This window comes from Lynx rufus, unplaced genomic scaffold (genome assembly GCF_022079265.1).
Source record: "Lynx rufus isolate CCGP_SWC_20201006 ecotype Redwood Valley unplaced genomic scaffold, mLynRuf1.p SCAF_32, whole genome shotgun sequence".
NCBI lineage: Eukaryota > Metazoa > Chordata > Mammalia > Carnivora > Felidae > Lynx > Lynx rufus.
Genome location: NW_025814848.1, coordinates 802,784 through 827,947, shown reverse-complemented (window position 1 = coordinate 827,947; position 25,164 = coordinate 802,784). Strand labels below are relative to the sequence as shown.

At 38.3% G+C, this 25,164-nt stretch overlaps 1 protein-coding gene across 8 annotated transcripts in view; it reads right to left on the bottom strand.

The window, feature by feature from the left end:
* Positions 1 to 25,164, bottom strand: part of QKI (QKI, KH domain containing RNA binding) — a 152,325-nt gene that overhangs the window by 54,362 nt on the left and 72,799 nt on the right. The window lies entirely within an intron of this gene.

Here is a 25,164-nt window from a genome sequence, read left to right as displayed (position 1 = left end):
GGTGCCTGGGTGGCTCTGTTGGCTGGGCACCTGACCTAGGTCATGATCTCATGGTTCGTGGGTTCGAGCCCTGCATCGGGCTGTCGGCTGTCAGCACAGAGCCTCCACTGGATCCTCTGTCGACCCCCCTCTGCCCTTCCCCTGCTCTCTCAAAAAAGAATGAACATTAAACATAAAAAAAAAAAAAAAAAATGGTGCACATTAGGGGTGCCCGGGTGGCTCAGTCAATAGAGCATCCAACTCGACTGTGGCTCAGGTCATGGGTTTGAGCCCCAGGTCGGGCTCCATGTGGAGCTTGGAGCCTGATTAAGATTCTCTCTTTCTCCCCCTCTGCCACTCTCTCCTGATCACACGGTACGCTCTAACATATTTTTTTTTTAAACGTTTATTTATTTTTGAGACAGAGAGAGACAGAGCATGAACAGGGGAGGGGCAGAGAGAGAGGGAGACACAGAATCGGAAACAGGCTCCAGCCTCTGAGCTGCCAGCACAGAGCCCGACGCGGGGCTCGAACCCACGGCCCGTGAGATCATGACCTGAGCCGAAGTCAGACACCTAACCGACCAAGCCACCCAGGCGCCCCTAACATATTTTTTAAAAGCCTTTCCTTCTAGGGGCGCCTGGGCAGCTCAGTCAGTTAAGTGTCCAACTTCGGCTCAGGTCATGATCTCACCGTTTGTGAGTTCGAGCCTCACATTGGGCTCTGTGCTGACAGCTCAGAGCCTGGAGCCTGCTTCGGATTCTGTGTCTCCCTCTCTCTTTGTGCCCCTCCCCTGCTCATGCTCTGTCTCTCCGGTCTCTCAAAAATAATAAACATTAAAAAAAATTTTTTAAAGCCTTTTGTTTTTTATATATACACATATATATACATATATATATAAACATAAATCAAACATAAATAAAGTACATACTAAAATTGACTGATCTAGGTTACACAATATCATAATTTCCTCCTTCAAGTTTATGTCCTCACTTGTAAAGGTTACAGGGTTGTAAGGATTAAATAAAAGAAAATATGTTCATGACAGTGACTAACCTCATAGTACCTAATACTTTTACTATGTAACTCATGGCATCCCTGACCCCTTCCTATGCTTTCCTGAAAAGATGGCTTTCAAGGTAACAGGGATCCCCCTTAGTTCCACTTCCCGTCATTATATTAACATAACCAACCATCAAGGATGTCCTAAATCCTCAATAAGGAAGCCCCCAAATCAAAAGAAAATTAATTAACTAAAGTGAATGAAATAACAATTAATGATTCCTCTAGACTAAAAAATACAGGTGCCCAACCCCCAATTACCTGGGATATTTTAATTCTTTTCATTGTAGTGGCTTTCAGCCTTGGAAAATTTTAGAATTAAGAACAGAATGGTAAATCAAACCAACCTAATGTTAATAGTCTTTCTGTGTTTCTATGTAAAATATTTGTAACTTCTAGGATTATTTGGTATATTTAAGTATCTTAAGATTCTTCTTCTGATTTCAACTGAAAAAATAGATAGGTATCCAAAACACACCCTGGAGATTATCATAGGAATGAACGGGTCAGCAGCATCTGCATTGTTGAACACTCCCAACAGCATTCCTCTTATTTCTTGGTTAATGGATGACACTCCGTCTGACGGTGATCAAAGCACGATACAGAGCTGAACAAACGGTTAATGTATTACAAGCAGAGTTCCTTCTTGTCCTAGTAATTCCCAAGTGCTAGTGTATTTCGCATATCCATACTTCTCGGAGGATGAAAAGCAAAAATAATTTGACTTCACTGGAAGAACTCGGTGAAGTCAGGGTCTACATGTCTCCTATTATACTGCCTCCATCATCCAAAGCCTATAAAATCCAAGACTTTTCCTCTACGCTTTTATTAAAGCGTGGCTAACAAAACAGAGTTATAAAAAGTGAGATCTTTCTAATAACCCTTCACAATAGTTTGATCAGCAAAACATAACCATAAAGGTGATACAGTTAACTCGGCACAGTGTATTATGTAAGGCACTTTTCCTTTTCTCTTAAAAATACTGAATTATTTTCACTTCCCGTGGGTACCTGTGAAAAACGGCCCACCCAGAGTAAGACTGACATGTACATTAAAAAATGTGAATAAATTAAAAACGTCAATGAAAACATTAATAAAACACAAATCAGTGAATGAATGAACGAATGAATGGGTTTCGACAGTCTGAATCCATGTGAATGTGAGCACAGCAGGAAACAGCACCTTCAAACACTTGCATGTAATACGTGGTGGTCAAGCAAAAACAGGGTAATTTTTGGAACAGTCTGTTACCTTTTTTAGCATACTCTGCAGGCATTTCAATAGGTAAAAACAGCTATATAAATGCCTCCTTTCATGAATTACAATTATGCAGCCAATATATCTAATTCCCCCAAAACCAGTTTTAAAAACTTCCTAAATTATTTGCTAACTAAAATGGCCTATTACATTCATGATTTTTACTGTTACAAAGTGTGACTTTTTATATATTTTGCACATTATCCAATGTTATAATAATTAATGTTCAAGTTAAATTTTAAACATTTTGTTGGGATTTTTACATTCTACTGTAATTCCCTGAGAATTCAATTGTATCACCAAAGACAGACATGATCTCCCATCAGAATAAAAAACAAAAGTTCAGAGAATCCATGCTTCTTGTTGTTGTTGTTTTTTATTAGAAATCATTTTAGGGACTCCTGGGTGGCTCAGTTGGTTAAGCGACTGGCTCTTGATTTTGGTTCAGGTCATGATCTCACAGTTTGTGAGATCGAGCCCATGTCAGGCTCTGGGCTGACAGCATGGAGCCTGCTTGGGATTCTCTCTCTCTGCCCCTCCCCTGCTAGCACATACTCTCTCTCTCAAAATAATAAGTAAATAAACACTAAAAAATATCATTTCAAGCATACTCAAGTTTCAGAGATACGGAACTAATAAGTACAATTCTTAAAATCCTCTTCCTGTTATCCACTGACATCACTTGGGCTGTATAAGCAGAAAGTTATTATTTGCTTCAAAGTCTTGGTAACTGCTTTAAAATATGTTCCATCAGTGACCAAAGAATGGTTCGCCACACATCCACTAGTGATTAAAGACTTACACCTAAGACAAGAAGATTTGCTTAGACAGGACAACCAAGTCCACTCTTACAGAATAACTGTGTTCCACTTCTCAGTTAATTAAGGAATGGATGTAACAGATGCTATTCTCCATCTAACTGAAATATGGATGCAATGGAAACATTTTCTGAGGTATAAAACAAACTTTATAACAACCATATGAAATCACTGAAATGCTTACAAATTAAGCTACCATCAATAATTACTGTGGTTAATTTTGAGAATGAGGTTGAATTTCAACAATGTTAATAGTAATCATTATAACTGAAAAAACTGATTGTTTTTGCAAATGACCATAGATACTAAAAAGATCTTTCAACTGCCTATATTATAAAACAATAACTATAATACTAACGTGTGTGTGTATATATATTTATATATATATGAAAATATAATGAACACTAATCCTTACTAACTACTAATCATTTAGTAATCCTGAATAGTAGATACCACTAACTTTATTTTACAGATGAGATCTAGACAGAGAAAGTAAGTAAGTTGCCCAAGTCCTTTAACCAGTAAGTAAAAGACCCAGAACATAAAGGCAAATCGGGACTCTCTTTCTCGTGTACTCTCCACTATGCCACACTGAAGCGTCATCACCAAACCTGTTCTTTTCCCATGTCCACATGAAAGCTGAAAATCATCCCTGAGGCCCATTTTTGCCAAGCTGTCTCAAAAGCTCTTCCGTCCTGAATTTCTCTAGCAGCCACAGTCATCTGACTCTTTAATGACAAATTTTTATAAGGCATCCCTTATATCTATACATTTCATCTCTTCATTTCTACTACGGGTTAAGATTCTACTTAAGATTAGGATTCTTGCCCAGCATTTCATAGAATACTCTTCACACTCAGATGTTTATTTACTGAAATGAAAGAGAAAATACCATGTTCAATAAACATGAACTCCATACACCAACTCTACTTCTCCTCTCTAATTTTCTGTAGAAAAGATGTACCAATATATTCTCACAATAAAAACAAAGCCTAGGGGTGCTGGGTGGGTCAGTCAATTAAGCATCCGACTTCAGCTCAGGTCATGATCTCACAGTTCATGGATTCGAGCCCCACATCAGGCTCTGTGCTGACAGCTCAGAGCCTAGAGCCTGTTTCGGATTCTGTGTCTCCCTGTCTCTCTCTCTGCCTTTCCCCCACTAATGCTCTGTCTCTCTCAAAAACAAACATTAAAAAAAAAAGTAAAAAAAGAAAAATAGGGCATGTTATTCTAATTGTTCCATGCTGCAAGAATTGATTTTAAGCAGTTAGTAGAAACTCTTACACAATAAATGGAACCCTAGCCCTCAAAGTCTGCAGCCCATAAACTGCAAAGAATGAATCTCCACATACAAATTTAATTTAGTAGTTAACAGTCCTTAATTTTATATCCCTTGCTCATCAATAAAATATCCTTAATATCAGTAACCAAAATAAAGGCCTTCTTCCTAGTAAAGTACAAAGTAATTTTGAGAAACATATCTAGGAAACCTCAAGACTTTTTAAGTCTGTGGCCCTCCTCGATATACCTGCTACTGGAACAAAACTAAGAACTCATGAAAAACATGGTATTGTCTCACCCTGATGAACTGAACTTTTTCTAATTAAAATCTATACTTGTCCAACTTGCCTAAAAACGGCAGACACTGTTATCTAGCATTTAACTGTATCTTCAGAACTTAGCATACTGCCTACCACAGAGGAAAATTTGAAAAATGTCTACTGAATAAAAGAATCAAGAAATGAAATAGTTTTCAGTTGCTGTGATGCGCTTTTCCTGGAAAATGGGATTTCCCTAGCCAGCCACTACAGTTCCTTTTCCATTTAAGACAAGAATCAGATCTCTCTCTAGATTCCTTGAATTCTAATAAATTGGAACCTTGCTTACATAAAAACCTTCTGAACTACCACTTCTCTTCATGTAAAATGTTAAAAGGCATTTGTACACTAAACATGTAAAACCGATGAGAGGGAGGAAAATAAACAACAGGGTAGGCGGGAACAAGTAAACCTATCTGTTAAATATAAACTAAATCCAGACCAAAAATGGACCGCATGATTCCTGAGTTGCTCTTAACCTCCTAGAAAGAGATAATGTATCTTCTCATAATATCTAAATTTACATCCCTTGCTCATCAATGAAAAGTATCCTTTAATATCAATAATCAAAATAAAGGGGGTTCCTATTTAAGGAGAAAAGTTAGTAATCGGGGTGTGTCAACTTAGCTAGGCTGAACTTAGCTAGGTTACCAGAATTTCATTCTCGTGTGTTACCGATTAGGGTGAACAAGAAGGTATATTCCTTCCCAAGAGCTGGAAGACAGAAAGGAGGCAATGGCCATTAGCATATGCACCCTTTGGCCCAGCTATTCAACTAAACGCTAATCTAGGTGCTGCTGTGAAAGGATTCTGTGGGTGTAATTAAAGTCACTAAGCAGCTGACTTTACTCAAATGGAAGATTATCCTGGGTGAGCCTGAGTTATTCAGTTGGAACCCTTTAAAAAAGGGTAAGTCCTTCTCTAAACTCAAAATACTCCCAACACCAAATGAGTCTACACTTCCCTTCCCTCTGGATCTTTCTGACTGCCTGCTCTGGAGGACCGCAAACAGAAGAAGGCACCATTGTGTAAAGCCAATTCCTCATAAGGCCGTGTGTGCGTGTGTGTGTCCCCACCCGCTGCTGCTTCTCTGGGAGAACGCTGACCAGTACACTTATCTTTAAAGTTTCACTGTAACAAAAATTATAAAATAAAACGGAAGGATCCCGTTAAGCCACCAAAGCCATTAATTGTGGCATGAATGCAAGAGACCACATTGGTCAATGTATTTCACAGTAGTCACAATGTATAGGAGTATTTAGGCTAAATAAATTAAAAACTATTCCAGAATGTCAAATAAGCTGCTCCAAATCCACACTGCTAAGAAAGGAAGAATTCATTTTGTTGTGAAAAAATAACTTCTTTAATAAACATGTTGGATTAATCCTTATTCAATAAATACGAGTGAAAGTAGTTAAGATAGAGAAAATGAAAAGCGTTCTTGAAATGTCATCAAAGCATTAAAGGCCCACTGAAAAGGCCATAAACCCCCAAATTTAACCAGATAGGACAAATACTTTAAGATGAATTTTTAGAAATCCTCACTTTATCCAAAAAGACCTCCACACTGAGTTGCAAGCGACAACAGCAGAATGCACGTATGTGTACTGTGATGCTGTGTGTGTGCATACAAATTTTTAACTTTCTACAAATAGCCTGTACTCTTAAGATATTAATAAGCCACAGAAAGATATTAATCTCATTTTTACCCTAATATCTAGGAATACAACTGTACTTAGTTATTATTCAATCATGAGAGGACAGTCTTTGAAAATAATACCCTATATAACTGAACAGATTACATCATAATGAGGTGAAAGATTTGAGAAAGGTAAAAACAAAAGTGAAAAGCTTTCATCACTTATGAACAATCAATTGCTAGACTAATTTTGTACTTTAAGTAGAAAACAGTAAATAATTACCAATGCCCTCCAAAAAAATCCCTAAATATTCAATAATTAAAGTGCCTCCTGTTTAATAAATCAGACACAAAAAAACCTCTCGAAATTCCATCTCACATAACAGAATGATGTATCACCCTATCACCCATGTGGTAACGGTCCCTTTAACAAATTGTTCTTTGTGGAAAGAATACACTAATACTTTTAAACACTGAAAAGTACCTAGAATAATTATTAAAAACTGGGCCCTTTTTTGAAAATCACAATTTCACGGCTGAGTATATGTTGAATCCAGCGTACCCAATCAAATGTATTCCTTTTCATTGTCACATAATACTCTATTATACGAAGAGACCAGAATTTCCATCTCCCCATTAATGGCCATTCACGCTGTTCCCAATAGTTTATTACTATAAATAATGGTGCAGTGAACATCCTCATAGCCATCTCCCAGATAGATATGTAAAGGACATATAAAGGAGTCTCCTTAAGGAACTGATAAAAGTGCAGTTTATTAAAGACAAGATCTTTAATAAACAAACAAACAAACCCGTACAATTAACAGACACTGCCTAACCGCTCTTCAAGGTTTTTGTACCAATTTATACTCCCAACTTCCCTGCATGAGAGTTCGGTTTCTCCACATTTAACCTAGGTAGTATTTTTATTCTGACAACTCAAAGGATGTCTGTCATTACATTGTACATCAGAATGTGCATTCCCCTGAGTAATAATAAAGTAAGCCATCTTCATGTATTCATTGTTCATTCAGGTTTCCTGTTAATGTGAAATGCCTTTTTCACATATTTTGCCCAGTTTTCTATTGGATCTGTGGTCTTTTTTGTTTTTGAATGAATTCTTTATATACTCTAAATACAAACACTCTGTGTGGCCTGTCTTCAAACAGTTTAGTATCTTTCACATAACACGATTTTTTTTTTCAATGTAGTCATTATCCATCCACCTTCTTTAATGTGTTTTCTAGTCTGTAATCCTTCCTTGGCCGGAAGTCACAAATATGTTCTCCTACCATTTCTTCCAGTGGTTAAGGTTTTTTGCTCTTCACTTTTAGATGTTTAATTCACCTGGAACAACTTTTGCAATATGCAAATCTAATTATCTTAACACCATTTATTGAATAGTCATGCCTTCCGCATTTCATTTGCCCTTCCTCTGCATCTACTCCCTTCTTTCTACTACACACACACACACACACACACACACACACGACTAAAATAGCTCTTAGTCTGATTCCACAGCCTACCTGCTGTCCTTCAGTAATACAAACAATCAAATGACAGACAGTAAATGCACTCAAGGTACCCCTCCATTTTGTTCTATTTTCCTTTTAGAAACATCCCAATGGTCAGTTTTACTGTCCCCAAAATTCTGAACCAATTCAGTTCCATACAAAAATGTTTTATTATATTCTCTAATAAGAAAAAAGCATTTGTTGTGAGATTTTATGGACTATAAAAATTGACTCAGAAACAAGTATCTATAAAATACAGAATTTAAGTTACAGAAGTTTTCAAATATATAGCTCTGAAGTTGTCCATTGCATTTTCCACGATTTAAAAACTATCTCCAGTATTTCGAATTTGGTCTTCATTTCCATTCTTAATATTTACTTATGGTATGTCATCGATTCTCAGGTATTTCCTTAAAAATACTGTAACATCTCTGAAACCAGCGGTGTATCACTAATACTGCAAATGCAAGGCAGCAGTCGTCCACAGCTGTCCCTGCAGAACTACTGCCGGGGGAGGCAGACTGCAACAAGCCCTGGGCAGCCCTGCACGTTCCCACAGCTGAGCCAGGACGCGAGGCTTATCTATTTCCTCCAACTGAGCAATTTCTGTCGTCAGCCACACGGGCAACTCAACAGGTCAAGGGGACACATCTTACAGCTTACTGCCCTGAGGTAGAAAACTGTATCGTCTGTTGCTTCTTCATAAGTGCTGGGACCTTGGCCCTGGCTCCTCTTAGCAACGCAGCCCACTGAGTATACACATGTCAACCGGGAACTGGGGGTCACCAAGAGAATCGGTGCAAATATGAAGATCCTCTGTTCTTGCTTTGCAGACTGTATGATTATAATACAGTCTGATCTCTGATCCAGGAAGTCTCAGGTCTTCCACCAGCATCCTTAAAACTGTGGTAGCAACTTATCTTGTTAGCTTCAGACTCTTTGCTCTTCTTAACAACAATACGTCTTAAACTTGCAATGGCTTACGGAAAAAAACACTAGGGAATATAAAGTACTCCTTTAAAAAAATGCTGCATCAACAACATTCCTGGTTCGATTATCTATGGCATGGAAAACATGACTGAGTAAAAAGGTGACACAGAACTGTCTGGAAGTTCTTAGGAATTGATTTCACTTGTATTTGTCTTTTAACACCTATCACAGACTCTAATGAAAAGACAGGGTAAGTAACTCTCTATATAAATACAAATTCTATGTGAATAGCAAACTCTGTCAACTTATTTGGTTGCTTTATTCTCTCTCTGTGGTGGTACATAACAGTGCTGCATTTGAGGACTTCAGATTTTGTTCTATCTCCTTTTTTCCTCCTCAGTTTTATCCGAGTTTATTTATTTGGTGAATTCTCAAAAAAAAAAAAAACAAACCAGCTTTTATTTTTGTGAATCATCAACATGCAGCACCTGCACTATTTATTAAATTTTCACTCTTTGCTTTACTTCTTTCTTTTCCCTTGCTTTCATCTACTTTACTGTTCTTTCCAGATCCTGAAGTTAAAATGTACCTCATTTACGGCCAACACTTCATTTTTACTTTCTAGGTGATTTCCAGCTCAATTCCATTGTGATTAAAAAGCACAATGAATTGTTTCAGACTTCTGAACTCTGCTGAGGCTTTCTTTATTGGCCCAGCACACAATCTGGCAAAATGTTCCACACTCTTTAAAAGAATGAATTATGCCACTGTTGGGTGTAATGTTTTTGTTGTTGTCCTTGTCGTTAATTAGGTCAAACCTGCTCACTGTGTTGTTCAGGTCTTGTACATTCTTAAGTTTCTGTCTGCTTGTTTTATCAGTTATTTATTAGTTGTTTAGAGTTGTGTTAAAATTCTGAATGTGGATCTGAGTTCTTTTTAGTTCCGGTAAGTTGTACTTTATATGTATTTTCAAGCTATGCTACTTGGTATATACAAATTTAAGACCATGATCTCTTCTTACTGGACTGATCTTGTATATAACTTAGAATTTTGTTGAAGTTTTATTAACAATTTCTGCATGAATGAGGAATACTGACCCTTATTTTCTTTTTCCAGTGGTATCATGGCAATACTGGTAATTACCAATCTATGGTAATGGAAGTGGAATATTCATTCTATCTTTTATGAAAGATTTCATAGATTCATATTCTTAAAATTTTTAGTATTTTTTATTTTAAAAAATTTTGTTTATTTTTGAGAGAGACAGAGCATGAGCAGGGGAGGGGCAGAGAGAAAGGGAGACACAGAATCGGAAGCAGGCTCCAGGCTCCGAGCCGTCAGCACAGAGCCCGACGTGGGGCTCGAACTCATGAACTGCGAGATCGTGACCTGAGCCAAAGTCAGACGCTTAACTGAATGAGCCACCCAGGCGCCCCTAGTATTTTTTAAATGTTTATTTTGGAGCCAGATGCAGGGCTCAATCGTACGAACCATGAGATCATGATCTGAGCCATCTGAGCCAAAATCAAGAGTCAGACGTTCAACAGAGCCACTCAGGTGCCCCACATCCTTTCTTAAAGTTTGATAAAACTCTTTAGTGTAGCCACCCAGGCTTCACATTTTCTTTGTGGGGCAGTTTTTATTACAAATTCAGCTTCTTTAATCATTACAGGCTATTCAAGTTTTCTGTTACTTCTTGGTAATAATGTATTTTACAAAGACTTTTCATCTAAGTTGTCAAATTTATTGGCTTATAGTTGCTCAGAATATTCCCTTAAAGTCCCTTATTGTCCATAGGATCCATAGTGATGTCCCCTAATAGGAAGAAAATTAAATAACTGATTTAAGTTTTTAAAAATATGAACATTTTTGGAAATAAATTCCCTGTAAACACTGCTCTGGCCTTACTTCACAAATTTTATTTTCCATTTTCATTGTTATTTGGTTTAAAATATCTTTTAATTTTTCTTGTGACATCTCTTAAGCAATGGACTATACAGAAGTGTGTTGTTCAATTTCCAAATATTTGGGCTGAATTTCATTTTAGTCACAGCTCATCCTTGGTATAATTTCAAGCTTTTCACTTTGTGGCCTAGGAAATATTTTATACTGGTGAATGCACCATGTTCACTCAGTTGTCAGGTGTAATGTTTTATAAACCCCAATAATGTCAAGGCGGCTCATAATAATGTTCAGATCTTCTCAGTCTTTGAGGAGTTTTAGTTTCATTCTATCAGCTGCTGAAAAAGTTAAAATTTCAGTCTGATCCTGGAATTATTTGTCTTTAGGCAAGTCTTGTTTCATACAGTAGAGTGACACTGTATCAAGTGAATATACATTTACGATCACTTTTCGCACTTCCTGCTAAATTGACTTTTTATCATTATGAAACATTCTCTTTACTTGATATGAATTGCTTTCTCTTGAAATCTATTTTATCCGATATTAATACAGTCATTCCAACCTCGTGCTGTTTTCTTGCTCTTTTTCCACCTATTTATTTTCAACCTTTTATTTAAAACTTTTCTTCTTGAGAAACTGTATAGTTTATAACAGCTTTATAGTCTACAGGTGTGCCTTAGTGTTTTCAATCCATTTTGGTAACCTCTGCCTTTTCATAGGGGTGTTTCTTCCACTGGCAAATTAATGCCATTATTGATAAGACGAGGTTTCTTTTTTTTTTTTTAATTTTTTTTCTAACGTTAATTCTTTTTTGAGAGACAAAGACAGAGCGTGAGCGGGAAAGGGGCAGAGAGAGGGAGACACAGAATCTGAAGCAGGCTCCAGGCTCTGAGCTGTAAGCACAGAGCCCGATGCAGGGCTCGAACTCACACACTGTGAGATCATGACCTGAGCCGAAGTCGGATGCTCAACCGACTGAGCCACCCAGGAGCCCTGATAAAACGAGGTTTCTGGCAGCTACCAACTTTATTACTGGCTTTCTATTTGTAGCCTCTGTTTTTGTTCCTCTGTTTCCTCTTCCAACTTTTAAAAATACACTATTTCAATATATTTTTACAATTCCACTTTAGTTTTCCTCAGTGCATTTTTTATCTGTACTTCTTTGTATTATGTTTTCAGTGGCTGCTCTGAGGGTTACAACATAAATCTTTAACTTTTCAAGGTCCACTTATGACTAACGTTTTACAACTTCACACAAATGCAGAAACACATAGGTCCATGTTTACACATACATAAGTTTAAAACTCCACGGGACAACGCTATTTCTTCCTCATTAAACAGCTATACGTATTAAAGAAACTAAGAGGAAAAATACCCGTCCTCCCCCTCAAAAAATATTTTCTATCTACCCAGGAATTTACCATTACTGGCGTTGATCTCTAAGTAACTAACTTTCTATGTGCTCTCATTTCATTTCTCTGAAGTTGGAAAAAGTCCTCTTTAGTTTCTCTACTCTGTACATCTGCTGCCAAGAAATTCTCTGAACTAATCTTTCATTTCAAATGGCTTTATTTCCTCTTCACTTGGAAGATGGTTACAGCATTCTCAGTGGTTACAGAATTCAGGGTTGACAATACTCATCTTTTAGGATATTTAAAGGATGTTTTACTCTTTTCTGGCCTGATAATAAGTCAGCCATTAATTGTATTTTTCCTCTGTATGTTAAGGTGTGATTTTTCTCTTGCTGCTTTATAAGGTGTCCAACAGTCCTGCTCTAAGGTGCTACAGTGCCCCCTCCTTTGTGTTCATTCTGATTGTTCTATGATAAGCATCTTACATCTACAAGTTTATGTCTTTCAACAAATTTTTGAGATCCTCTGCCATTATTTCATCAATTATTTTTATTTCATTTGCTCGCTCTTCCTTACAGAACTCCGATTACAGATATGTTAGGTAGACCATTTGACATGTTATTACCTTTATCTCAATTTTTTCCTCTCCCTGTTATTTACAACAGACAGTTTCTACTGCTCTATCTTCAAATCTGCACACTCCTTCTTCAGCAGTTAAATCCATCCACCCATAAATGGTTTACTTCAGATACTCTATTTTCAGTTCTGGAATTCCCATTTGGTCTTTTTTATTGTTTCTGGTTCTCTGCTAAGATTTTCGATCATTTTGTATTTTGTCTTACCTTATGAGGATCAATATAACAGCTACTTTAAAATATGTGTTTTCTTACTTTCAACATCTGGAGATTCGAATCAGTTGACTGTAGAATGTGATTAATCTTCAAGTTTTAATTTTGAACTATATGCTGATTCTGGCTTTTGTTTTTTTCTTTTGAAGATTTATTATTACTTTAGTAAGCAATTGTCTTGATTCAATTCAGAACTGCAAACTTTGTTTCTTGGGTGCAGAGTCTGGTCTCAGTTCAGATCTTCACCCGAGATCCTTTAAGTCTGTTCTACGTGTGTGATTCAGGGGTTAGCAAGAACGTAGGGATTTCTTCTCCTGTCTCTTTTCCTTCCTGGATTCTTCTTTCTCAACAATAGGGATATCCTCTAGGTTAGAATTAGTGCCACCTACTGTGCTTGACCCCTGGAGTGGGGGGGGGGGGGGGAAAGCCAGGCAAAATATAAGGTTCCCTCCTCTAAACTCTGCTTGTATTCTTCCCCAGTGCCTTGATGTATTCATGTATAATACAAGGGGTAATCTTGTATTTTATATATCTATCTGTATCTATATCTTAGAGTTGCTCTCTGTAGATGAATCTATCTTGACAGGAATTTATTCATTTATTACTGGAAGCAGAAGGCCTTACTTCAAAGTTCCATTTCTTCCAGAAGGATAGTGATAATCCGGTATTCAAACCAGCAGGCAGCTTGGCCCTGGTTATAGATAAATACTCTCTCCTTCCTCTTACCACTAGAAACATTTCCTAGGTGACAGTCATAGAATTTAGCCTCTATCCACAAGTGGCACAGCGCACCCCAAAACCCAGTACTTCTGTGAAACTGGCTCCAATTCCCGTTACTCATGCTCAGAGTCCATCTCCTGTCCACGTAGCCCATAATTATTGCAGAACGGAGTGCGTTTTCCATTTTAGTCCTTGCGTACAGTTATGTGTTTCTGATTGACAGGAGGAAAAAACACATACACATTAACAAACACAGCTATCGGACAATATAAATCTTCTAACACAAAGGGTGCCTGGGTGGCTCATTTGGTTAAGCATCTGACTTCGGTTCAGGTCATGATGTCACAGTTTGTGGGTTCGAGCCCCGCATCGGACTCTGTGCTGACAGCTCAGAGCCTGGAACCTGACTTGGATTCTGTGTCTCCCTCTCTCTCTGCCCCTCCCCTGCTCACAGGCGCCTTCTCTCTCTCTCTCTCTCTCTCTCTCTCCACAAAATAAAATCGACATAAAAAAAAACAAAATAAATCTTATAATACTGAAAGAACTAAAAATATATATGAAAATAGAAAATTAATTCAACAGTAGAGAGGAGTTCAGTTAATAACTCGAATACAAGATTCTAAGGGAAACACTAATTAAGGATTCCTGTGCCAAGCCCTGTGTATGTTCCAGAGCTGATTAGGACAAAGTTCTCACTCTGAGAAACACTCTGTAATCAACCACAAAAAATATATTAAGTGCTTGAATGGAGATATGGATTAGTATGGGATCGATGGAGTACAAAACAGCTAACTTTGTCTGAATATATTGTTGAAAACTTAGAAAAGGATTTTTAAAAATTCAAACAGGATCCAAAACACAGACTAGGGACTTGGAAACACTGAAGAGATCACAAATCATGTGACCTAAAAGGTTACTCTTCCTCATGTGTACAATGAAATCTCCTGTGGCTGTGGATGTCCTTCACATAATTTAGACATATTTTTTAATCATACAACTCTCAATTACTCAGATTTTACCAACTGAGTCCCTAATTACTTTTTTTAAATAAAATAACACTTCAAAACACTAATTACACCACAACAAAATGTCAATTAAGTCGGGGAAACTTCCTGGGGAGCCTGGGTGGCTCAGTCAGTTAAGCGTCTGACTTCGGCTCAGGTCACTATCTCCTGGTTTGTGAGTTCGAGCCCCGCATTGGGCTCTGCACTGACAGCTCGGACCCTGGAGCCTGCTTCTGATTCTGTGTCTCCCTCTCTCTGCCCCTCCCCTGCTCACGCTGTCTCTCGGTCTCTCAAAAATAAATAAATGCTAAAAAAAAAAAAAAAAAAAAAAAAAATTTAAGTTGGGAAAACTTCCCAAGAAAAAGTGACATCTCTCTGATCACTTTATCTCAATTAATGAAGTTTATTAAAATGCAAAAATTTTCTCAAATAATTTGGGAAAGGAATTTTCAGAGGGTCAAAAGAAATCAGCCATGTTTTTCAAATGAAGCTTTAGAGTAAGTGTCTGGATTCAGAACTATTAAGCTTTTTAAAAGGAAAGGGAAAGTTAGTAAACTCATGTATGAAAGTTACATTTAAAATGATAATGACGGGGCGCCTGGGTGGCGCAGTCGGTTAAGTGTCCGACTTCAGCCAGGTCACGATCTCGCGGTCCGTGAGTTCGAGCCCCGCGTCGGGCTCTGTGCTGACAGCTCAGAGCCTGGAGCCTGTTTCCGATTCTGTGTCTCCCTCTCTCTCTGCCCCTCCCCCGTTCATGCTCTCTCTCTGTCCCAAAAATAAATGAACGTTGGAAAAAAAAAAAAATGATAATGACAACAATATAAATTTCAAGTTTACCCTAAACAGAATAACAATTATTTTTCTATTAGATTCAAAATACACTGGAGTCCTTTTGAGCACAAAAATTCTAAGAAGGTAAAACCTTCAGGAATTTTTAAAGAAATCCTAGTTACAGTTTTATCAAGTGCTTAATATTTTGTAGGGTCACACCCTGAATCGTTTATCATAACACTGGTCCCAGGCTGACCCTGCTCTCTCAGAGTTTAAATTATCGAAAACCAACTTTAGATTTATGTGTAAGCTCAACTGCCTCCAAAAATTTATAAAGAGTAGTAGTCTGTCAAATAACCCCTATTTAACCCACTGTGCATTTCCAAAGTAAAAATGAAGAAACTGTATATATATCAATAATCTCTACCCTCCTTCAACACCTGAACAGTAATAATATAAATAAAATGTTGGGAATGACTAAAAATTATTTTCTTCAAAATTTTAGGAGTTTAGATGCTCAAAGTATATATACACATACATATACACACAGTAAACATATACTTACACATACACATATATACACAACACATACTCATACACACACACACACACACACACACACACACACACACACACAGAGTCTTCTCTGACGCCTAAATTCTATACAGCTATGCTAGCACAGTACATTCATTGCTTTTGAGTTTAATTTATACACCATATATATTAAAACATAGACAATGTATTTCCTCTTCCATTCTGACTGGTATTAATAATTCAGGATTTTCCAAATCCTTTCTTCCAGCTATCCTTGGCCAATTTTCCTAGGTCACATACTTATTCTTGCTGACCCTTAGCCTCTGTTAGTTGTTTATCCTGAAAATACCCAGAACCCTCATTAAATGTCTTATTTTCTCATTCAGGAGATTGTCCATAACCGTGCTTTGCACACCCTTCATCGGCCACTGGAGGTCAAAGTCACTTTCAAGGACAAAAAGCAAATGGCAGAGAGGTCAGCGTAAACCACACACAACACAGAGCACTCAAGTGGCTGACCGCACTGCAGTATGACGCGTCGTGCTGAGACAGACGTGAGCCACTACACGAACATTCACTGGCTGAGCGCGTGACAGCAGGCAGAGCACAGAAGAACATGCATATTGGCAATTTACCACAACATATTCATAAAAACTTTTATTTCAAGGAAAACATTTCAGGGGCAAACAACATTAAAAGAACTGGCACCGAGCAGAAGAGCACCGAACAGCATACAGGACGGATAGACACTTTTCACATCTGTTACATACATTACCTGAACTCTCCCGACAGCAGACCTCAGTGGCTGTTAACTATTCAAATTACCCAGATTCAAGACCCAAGCTATAGGAAGGTAAACTGATTCCACACTAACGCGTAATTTTATTTGACAATAAGGAAACTTTACAAAAAAAAAAGCTGAAAGGAGTTAAAATATGAAAGGAGCTTTTAAGTAGTGTGAAATTCTCTGGTACCAGTAACTACAAACCTTCCGCATGACGTTTGAGAATATTGAGAATACAGTATGTGTCAGGGCGCCTGGGTGGCTTAGTCAGTTGAGCGTCCGACTTCGGCTCAAGTCATGATCTCACGGTCCAGGAGTTTGAGCCCCAAGTCCTGTGACTTGAGTTTCAGCCCCAAGGCTCCGTGCTGCTGAAGCCTGCTTCAGATTCGGTCTCCCTCTCTCTCTGCCCCTCCCCCCCTTAGCTGGAGCTCCTGCTCTCTCTCAAAGATAAATAAACATTAAAAACATTTTTTTTCATCTAGTATGTGAGGCAGCAAAAAATAATAAAATACAATGGTCAAGTCTATCGAAGTCTAAAGAACACGTATTGGGGTAAATATTTTTCTATTCTCAAGGGATGTACCCAAAAACAAAACTGCCGTCAAACAGCTGCAAAAAAAGTCAAGTCGCTTTTCCTTACCTCATGTCTTCCCAACAAATAGAGAAGGGCACCGTGGCTGCTTAATACACATTTTAATTGAGTGCTGCCATTGGGAGGGAAAAAAATGTGGAACCTCTACTTTCCATATCAGACAAAGCAGGTAATTAACAGCCATTATGGCACAATCCCTTATCGTCAAAATACACAATGGAGGCTAACTTCTCTCAAAGCCAATGCTCTGTTACCAAAAAGCATAGCGGGTGTTTCAGGGTCACATTCACTTCCCTATTACACAAGCATACATTTACTGCTCAGTCAGACACCTATAATTAAACACAAGAAGACTATAATGCTAATATTCAGGCTAGCTTGCATGGAAGGGGGTTCCCCCTCCTCCCCGTACAGATGATTGCTTTTCATTTCAGAGTTTCAAGCGGCTACAGTTCACTTAGTTTTGATTACATGGCAATTAGATATGCAAATGTATAAGATCCGGAAAAATACTTTTTCAAACATCAGATTGAGCAATCAGGCCCATTCTCTTCTCTTGTACATACGAGCAGTTCATTAAACAACTATTGTCTAAAAAAAAAAAAAAAAAATTTCTGTCTTAAAAGCCTTAGTTGGTTTTTGTTTTTTTTTTTATTTTTAAAAACATTTAAAACACGTCCTTAGAATAATCTCTCTTGGCAAAACCCAGTTCGTGTGTATGTGCTTGTGCTGGGTGGGGGAGACATGGAAAGAACACATCCTAATTCACACTGTCTATTTAGGGTTACTTTGAGACTGGTCACGTAATTTGCTGTAAACATTTTAAAATATACAACTTAAAACTTTCCATTAAATGACACTTATTATTAACAAAGTACAAAATATTACAAGTAATTGTAATACGTATTCTAACCATTTGATTGAGAAACTTTTTTTCTCTTACTTTATGGTTTTACATTACAAGCTATATGCAGATGTTAGAGAAAAATCATGTATACTCTGGAGGAGGGGGGTGGTAAAAACATTTGCACTTCAAGAAGATCAAAAATTGTTACTTATATCTGTGGGTGCGACTTGAAAAACTAATATGGCCACTGATGTTATTTCAAAATGTACTTCTATAATGTCTCTATCCTGGCAATTAATGTTACTTTTAGGTTTTAAATTTCAACTTTGCTTCTTAATTCTTAACCTCAAGTCCTACTCGACTAACTTATAAAGTGCTTGCTGGCTTTCCTTTTCTTTTTTTCTCTCTTTTGTATAATTTGAGTCATAGGTCAATCATTTATACTTAAGTAAATTATCAAGTGATTCTTCTGCATCATCTATTTGATGCTCCTTTACTTTGGAAAATTCAAGAAAGTGGTGTCTAAAATTCTGTAGTAAGAACATAATTTTCCAACGGGCATCAATTATGTCCACACTTCACTGAGCACATGAGGAAATATAAATCACTGCTCTTGGAGAATGCAGCCTGGGGAAGGAAACAGGATTAGTAAAATTAAATATTACACTGTATCTTTAGAGTACAAGTAGTCTGGAAGTTGGAACAAGAGAAGATTAGGGAAGGCTGAAGTGCTCTGACAGTGCTGATTTAAAATTAACTTGGAAGAAAGTTCCTGGCCAACGCCACCTTTGTCTGCCACCTCAACAACTTCAAGAGCCTACTCACATATCCACTTGCTTCAACTCTTACCCGACTCCATACACATTTACAACCTTTACAACCCATTCTCTGTTTTGAGACAATTCTTTTAAAAAATATATCAGATCATGGGGCGCCCGGGTGGCTCCGTTGGTTAAGCATGCGACTTCGGCTCAGGTCATGATCTTGCTGTTTGTGAGTTCAAGCCCCACGTCGGGCTCTGTGCTGACAGCTCAGAGCCTGGAGCCTGCTTCAGATTCTGTCTCCCTCTCTCTCTGTACCGCCCCCCCCCACCTCTCTCTCTCTCATAAAAAAAGAAGGAGGAGGAGGAGGGGGAGGAGGAGGAGGAGGAGGGGGAGGAGGAGGAGGAGGAGGAGGAGGAGGAGGGGGAGGAGGGGGAGGAGGGGGAGGAGGAGGAGGAGGAGGAGGAGGAGAAGGAAGAGGAGAAAGAAGAAAATTTAAAGGGAGCCTGAGTGGCTCAGTCATTAAGCATCTGACTTTGGCTCACACTGGGTGAGCTCCGGTCCTGCTTCAGGTAAAAACACAAGCCCACGGTGAGCCTCGCTTCTCTCTCTCTCTGCCCCTCACTCACTTGTGCCCTCTAAATAAAAAATTACCTAATTAATTAAATATTGAAAGGCAGGCTGTATTTATCGTTTAGGTCTAATTAGTGATAATATCTCCTGTCATCTTCACAGTGTCCTGGTGCAGATGACAAACTGCATAGCCATCATGACATCTGGGCACTGTTTGGTGCTCAACTTGTACAGGACCCTGTAGGCACACACTCCTTCAGCACATACTTCCCGAGTACCAGCTATGTGGCAGGCACTTACAGCCCCCCCTGAGGGCAGGGAGGTGAACAAAGCGAACAAGACAGACAGCACTCTGCGCTCATGGAACACACCCCTCTAGAAGGCAGACAGACATAATGAACACGTAAAGTATCTCAAAAGCGATGATGGATATGACGAAAAATGCAGGAGGCAAAAGGATAAAAGGACAGTGGAGGGGCATCAAAGTTTGCTGTATCTGAGCAGAGTGGTTATAGGAGGTCTCTAAGAAAAAGTGAAATTGGACAGAAATGTGAAATGAAATGGGGATCAGGTTACATAGCGTTGGGGGGAGAGTATTCCAGAGAGTGTACAAAACCAAACTCTGCAATGACAGACAGCATCAGCATGTTCACAGAATGAAAAGACAGGCGCTCGGTCACAGAGGCAGCCAACAGAGGAGAGGCCTGGAAGACAGCGGGACAAGATCATGGTGGGCCTGTTAGCCACAGTTAAGCTCTCTCAATTAAGTACATGAACATACACTGCAGGATTATTTTAAAAATTCACTATGGTTGCTTGAGGGAGACAGACAGGAACAGAAGATACAAGGGCATCAGAAGGCGACGGAGAACAAGTCCAGTGTGGTAATCAAACGCATGCACTCAAAGCAGCCTGGGTTCAAATCCTGACTAAGCAACTCGCTAGCTGGGGTTAAGGGAGGGTTCTTAACATCCTCACCCTCCGTGACCGCAAGGACAAAATTAGAATGAAGAGAGTAGCTACTCCAAGGGACCGGTTGAGGATTAAAAGGATGAACTCGCATGGCGGGAGGGAATACAGAGCACCTCAATCAGGCAAGAGCTCCGTGCTCTGCAGCCTTAACATCACTTCCACTGCCACTTCCTCCACCAGCAATGTCAGCACTCGCTCTCCCCTCCACCAAAGGAGTCAAGGTGCTAAGTAAGCAAGCTGGAATGCAGGGGAGATTCCAACCAAGAGCCGCAAATTCTAAAGCCAACAAGAGGAGTAGGAGGGGTATATATCCTATACCCTCCGGTATTACATACACAGCATATATGTAACAGAGAATGAGATCTTAATCTATCAGAAATGAGTATCTTCGATACAGGTGAATGTCAACTACTAAATATGAAGCAAAAGACAAAGTTAGAAAAACAACAATTTTGCACACACTGTATTATAGTAATAACGCACAAGAGTCAGTAACCAATGCTATTAAGACGACGGGGCAAAACCTTGTTGACAAGAAGATATTTACAAAGTTTCAAAGTGTTACCCGGAAATTAGTTATTAATGTGAAAGGGGAAAAAGTACCTCTACAGTGAAAAAATACGATTGACATCATTTAACTACACCATCAATGTTAATATCATCAAAACAGGGCAAACTAACACTGTGTAACTAACGCTGCGTGCTAAGGACACATCACTTTTTAAAAACATTCCTGCCAAAGATAAATGACCTGAAATTGATCATGGGAAAACAACGAAACAAATCCAAATCATGAAAGACAATGAAAGGTTGAGTAGCTGTTTCAAATCAGAGGTCTAGAGAGACAAATGTCATGTGTGATCTGAAGTGGTTTCTGGGACAAAAGAATTTAAATGAACGGAAAATTGGAGAAATTTGAGTTTAGAATGTCTGTCAAAGAACATAATATTGAAGCAGTATTAAATTTGCTAGATTTGAAGAAAGAGACCTTAATGATGTAAATGGATGTCCTTGTTCTAAGAACTGCATTCTAAGATAGGGATGAGGGGTCACAGCAACTGCAACTTAACTCTCAAATGATACAGCAAATGAAAAGGTAATAATTAGTTTATACCTACACACGTGAGTGCATACACATAAGGTCAATTCTCATTATTCATCTATAAAGTCACCGCGAACACTGAATTAGAGAATACTGAACCATTGCTCCTAAGGGAAACACAGGGTTATGCTACTGTGAGCCTCTGGTCACAACAGTTTCACTAGTCAATGGAAATGTAATCCTGTTTTATGCATGTTTACGTTTAAAGACACATTTTAAATATATACTGTTAATTCATTAACACTGATCTCACGGCCAACAACACTGCAACTCACTCCTGAAGGAAGACAAACACCATGTGTGCTTCGAAACATAGACAGCAATTTGCTTTGGAGTCATTTTTAACATCAAAACCACCACCAAAACCCAACTAAGCAAAAACCATAGCACTAAGTAGACAGTGAAAAGAACACTTAAGGAAAGCATTAGCAAGAAAACAAGAAGACTAGCGTTGTTGTACTCAACTTCGGCTGGAAACTAGAGCACTGGATGACTTACAAATTCGTTTTTGCTGCTCTGCATTAAGTCCACGAAAAACTGTGAATTTGCCACAAGTTTTAATTTTGGAATTGCTAGTAAATTTTGGCAAGTAGGTGAACTCACAAATACACAATCGGAAAATAACAGGCATTAACCATGTGTATGTATGTAAGTGAATACATATAGACACAGAGGGAGAGAATGCCCACAAAGATGTACAAAATGGTAACAAATCTGGCAAATCTAGGTGAAGGGTATACAGGATATACTGCTCTCCCAAATTCTGTACTGCTCTTACAAGTTTTTGCTAGGTATAAAATTTGGATTTGTTTCAAAATGATAATTAAAAGAAAATACAGGGGCGCCTGGGTGGCTCAGTCGGTTGAGCGTCCGACTTCAGCTCAGGTCACGATCTCGCGGTCCGTGAGTTCGAGCCCCGCGTCAGGCTCTGGGCTGATGATTCAGAGCCTGGAGCCTGTTTCAGATTCTGTGTCTCCCTCTTTCTCTGCCCCTCCCCCATTCATGCTCTGTCTCTCTCTGTCTCAAAAATAAATAAACGTTAAAAAAATTTTTTTAAATAAAAAATAAAAGAAAACACAAAATAATGGTTTGGGGTAGTAGCAATGACAGGCAATACAAAAATGAACATCAAAGTGCAAACATATATATTAACAGATTTAACATCACTAACCAAAAATGTGTAAATTAATAGAGTGTATTTCTGTCCCCCAATTTTGGAGAAGATACATTACACAAGCATTTTCACTTCCTGTTGAGAGTGCTTAAAATTTCAAATAGAAGACAATTTTGGTAAAAAAACATTTTCAACCAACCAATTATACTTCTACAAATTTATCCTGCGTGCAGATGTCCTTCACAACATTTTCATAGTAAAAACATGTATGTGAGATTTTACGGTCACAGACAGATAGAATACTCTAAAGTAAAATATATTAGTTTACCAAAACATATGGTCTCAAAATATGCATAAATGTAACACTTGCCTCCAAAAGGGAAAGATTATGACTAAAAACACAACTAAATTGTCTAATATTTTTTATAATATGAAAGGCTTTCATAATTAAGAAACAATTTTTTTGCAATAAATATGCTTATGTATTTTTGCTTTTACTTCTTGTGACTTCTTTTAAAGTTGTGACCTCTTAAATTTTAAAGGTCTTAAAACACTTTAATGCAACAGCTTGATCATTATCACACATCTTCAAGTACAAGGATACTTCCAATTACTCAATTGTCTATCATTCTATAATTTCATAATATTTTAAATTTTTGTATTTTCATTGTTCAGAATTCCATTTTGTTTAATTTCTTATAACAGGCATCTTTTTTATTTAAAAACAACACAATGAGGGGGCGCCTGGGTGGCGCAGTCGGTTAAGCGTCCGACTTCAGCCAGGTCATGATCTCGCGGTCCGGGAGTTCGAGCCCCGCGTCAGGCTCTGGGCTGATGGCTCAGAGCCTGGAGCCTGTTTCCGATTCTGTGTCTCCCTCTCTCTCTGCCCCTCCCCCGTTCATGCTCTGTCTCTCTCTGTCCCAAAAATAAATAAACGTTGAGAAAAAAAAAATTTTTAAAAATAAAAACAACACAATGAATAAAAACAAGAGAAGAGAAATGGCCAAAGGAAATGAACAATTTGTCAGTGAAAACACTGTTGCAAACTGCCATTTACCAAAAATTTTAAATGCATATTTTAACTAATTTTTTTCATTATGTATTTATTTATTTTTAATATATTTTATTGTCAAGTTAGCTAACATACAGTGTGTACAGTGTGCTCTTGGTTTTGGGGTACATTCCCATGATTCATCACTTACATACAACACCCAGTGCTCATCCCGACAAGTGCCCCCCGTCAATGTCCATCACCCATTTCCCCCTCTCCCTCACCCACCATCAACCCAAGTTTGTTCTCTTATTTAAGAGTCTCTTATGGGTTTGCCTCCCTCTCTCGTTTGAAACTATTTTTTCCCATTCCCTTCCCCCATGGTCTTCTGTTAAGTTTCTCAAGTTCCACATATGAGTGAAAACACACGTCATGCTCTCATCACTCGTGGGTTTGAGCCCTGCTTCGGGCTTGGTGCTGAGAGCTCAGGGCCTGGAGCCTGCTTTGGATTATGTGCCTCCCTCTCTCTGGCCCTCGCCCACTCACATTCGATCTCTGTCTCTCAAAAATAAACAAACATCTTTTTAAAAAAGCAATCAAAAATGCCCAAGACATAATTTCATAATTTAAATGAACACAAGTTAATCAGTCAGAAATTAATCTTATTAGTTACAAAGATGAAATTACACAAAACTTACCCATAGGCCTCAGGGCACCTCTGTGGCTCAGTTACGTACTCGACTCTTGGTTTCGGCTCAGGCCATGATATTACAGTTTGTGAGTTCAAGCCCCACATCGGACTCCACACTAACAGGGTGGAGCCTGGGATTTTCTCTCTCTCTCTCCCTCTCTCTCTCTCCCTCTCCCTCTCTCCCTCTCCCTCTCTCCCTCTCTCCCTCTCTCTCTCCCTCTCTCTCTCTCCCTCTCTCTCCCTCTCTCTCTCTCCCTCTCTCTCTCTCTCTCTCTCTCTCTCTACCCCTTCCCTGCTCATATTCTCTCTCTCTCAAAAAAAAAAAATAAAGTAAAAAACCCCCCAACCTTTTAGACCTTTACAGAACATGTCTAACTGCTACAATTTCTATTTACCCTCTTCTAAGTAACAAATAATTCACAAAATAAAAAATTATTTCTATAATCTGAGATTCACAGTTTCAATTTTTTGGACCCACAGGCTGTGATATCATCCTGGTATGATGATTTGTGACAATAAATAAATAAATAAATAAATAAATAAATAAATAAAGTTAACAATTATACCTGTCTTTCAAAGCAAAAGAGTTAACAATTAGATATAAAAGGTTAACATGTTTTAAAATCAAAAGAGTAACAATTTCTTTAAATCATTCTCTCTCATAACTGGAGTAAATGGAAAAATAAAACTAGTAGGACAGAACAGGATGGCTCACTAGGCTTATGAAACTGCCCAATAATTTGTTGTCAATATGACAGAACAAATTTTCCAATCAAAGTTTCTTGTTAAAGGATTTCTGAAAAAGAGT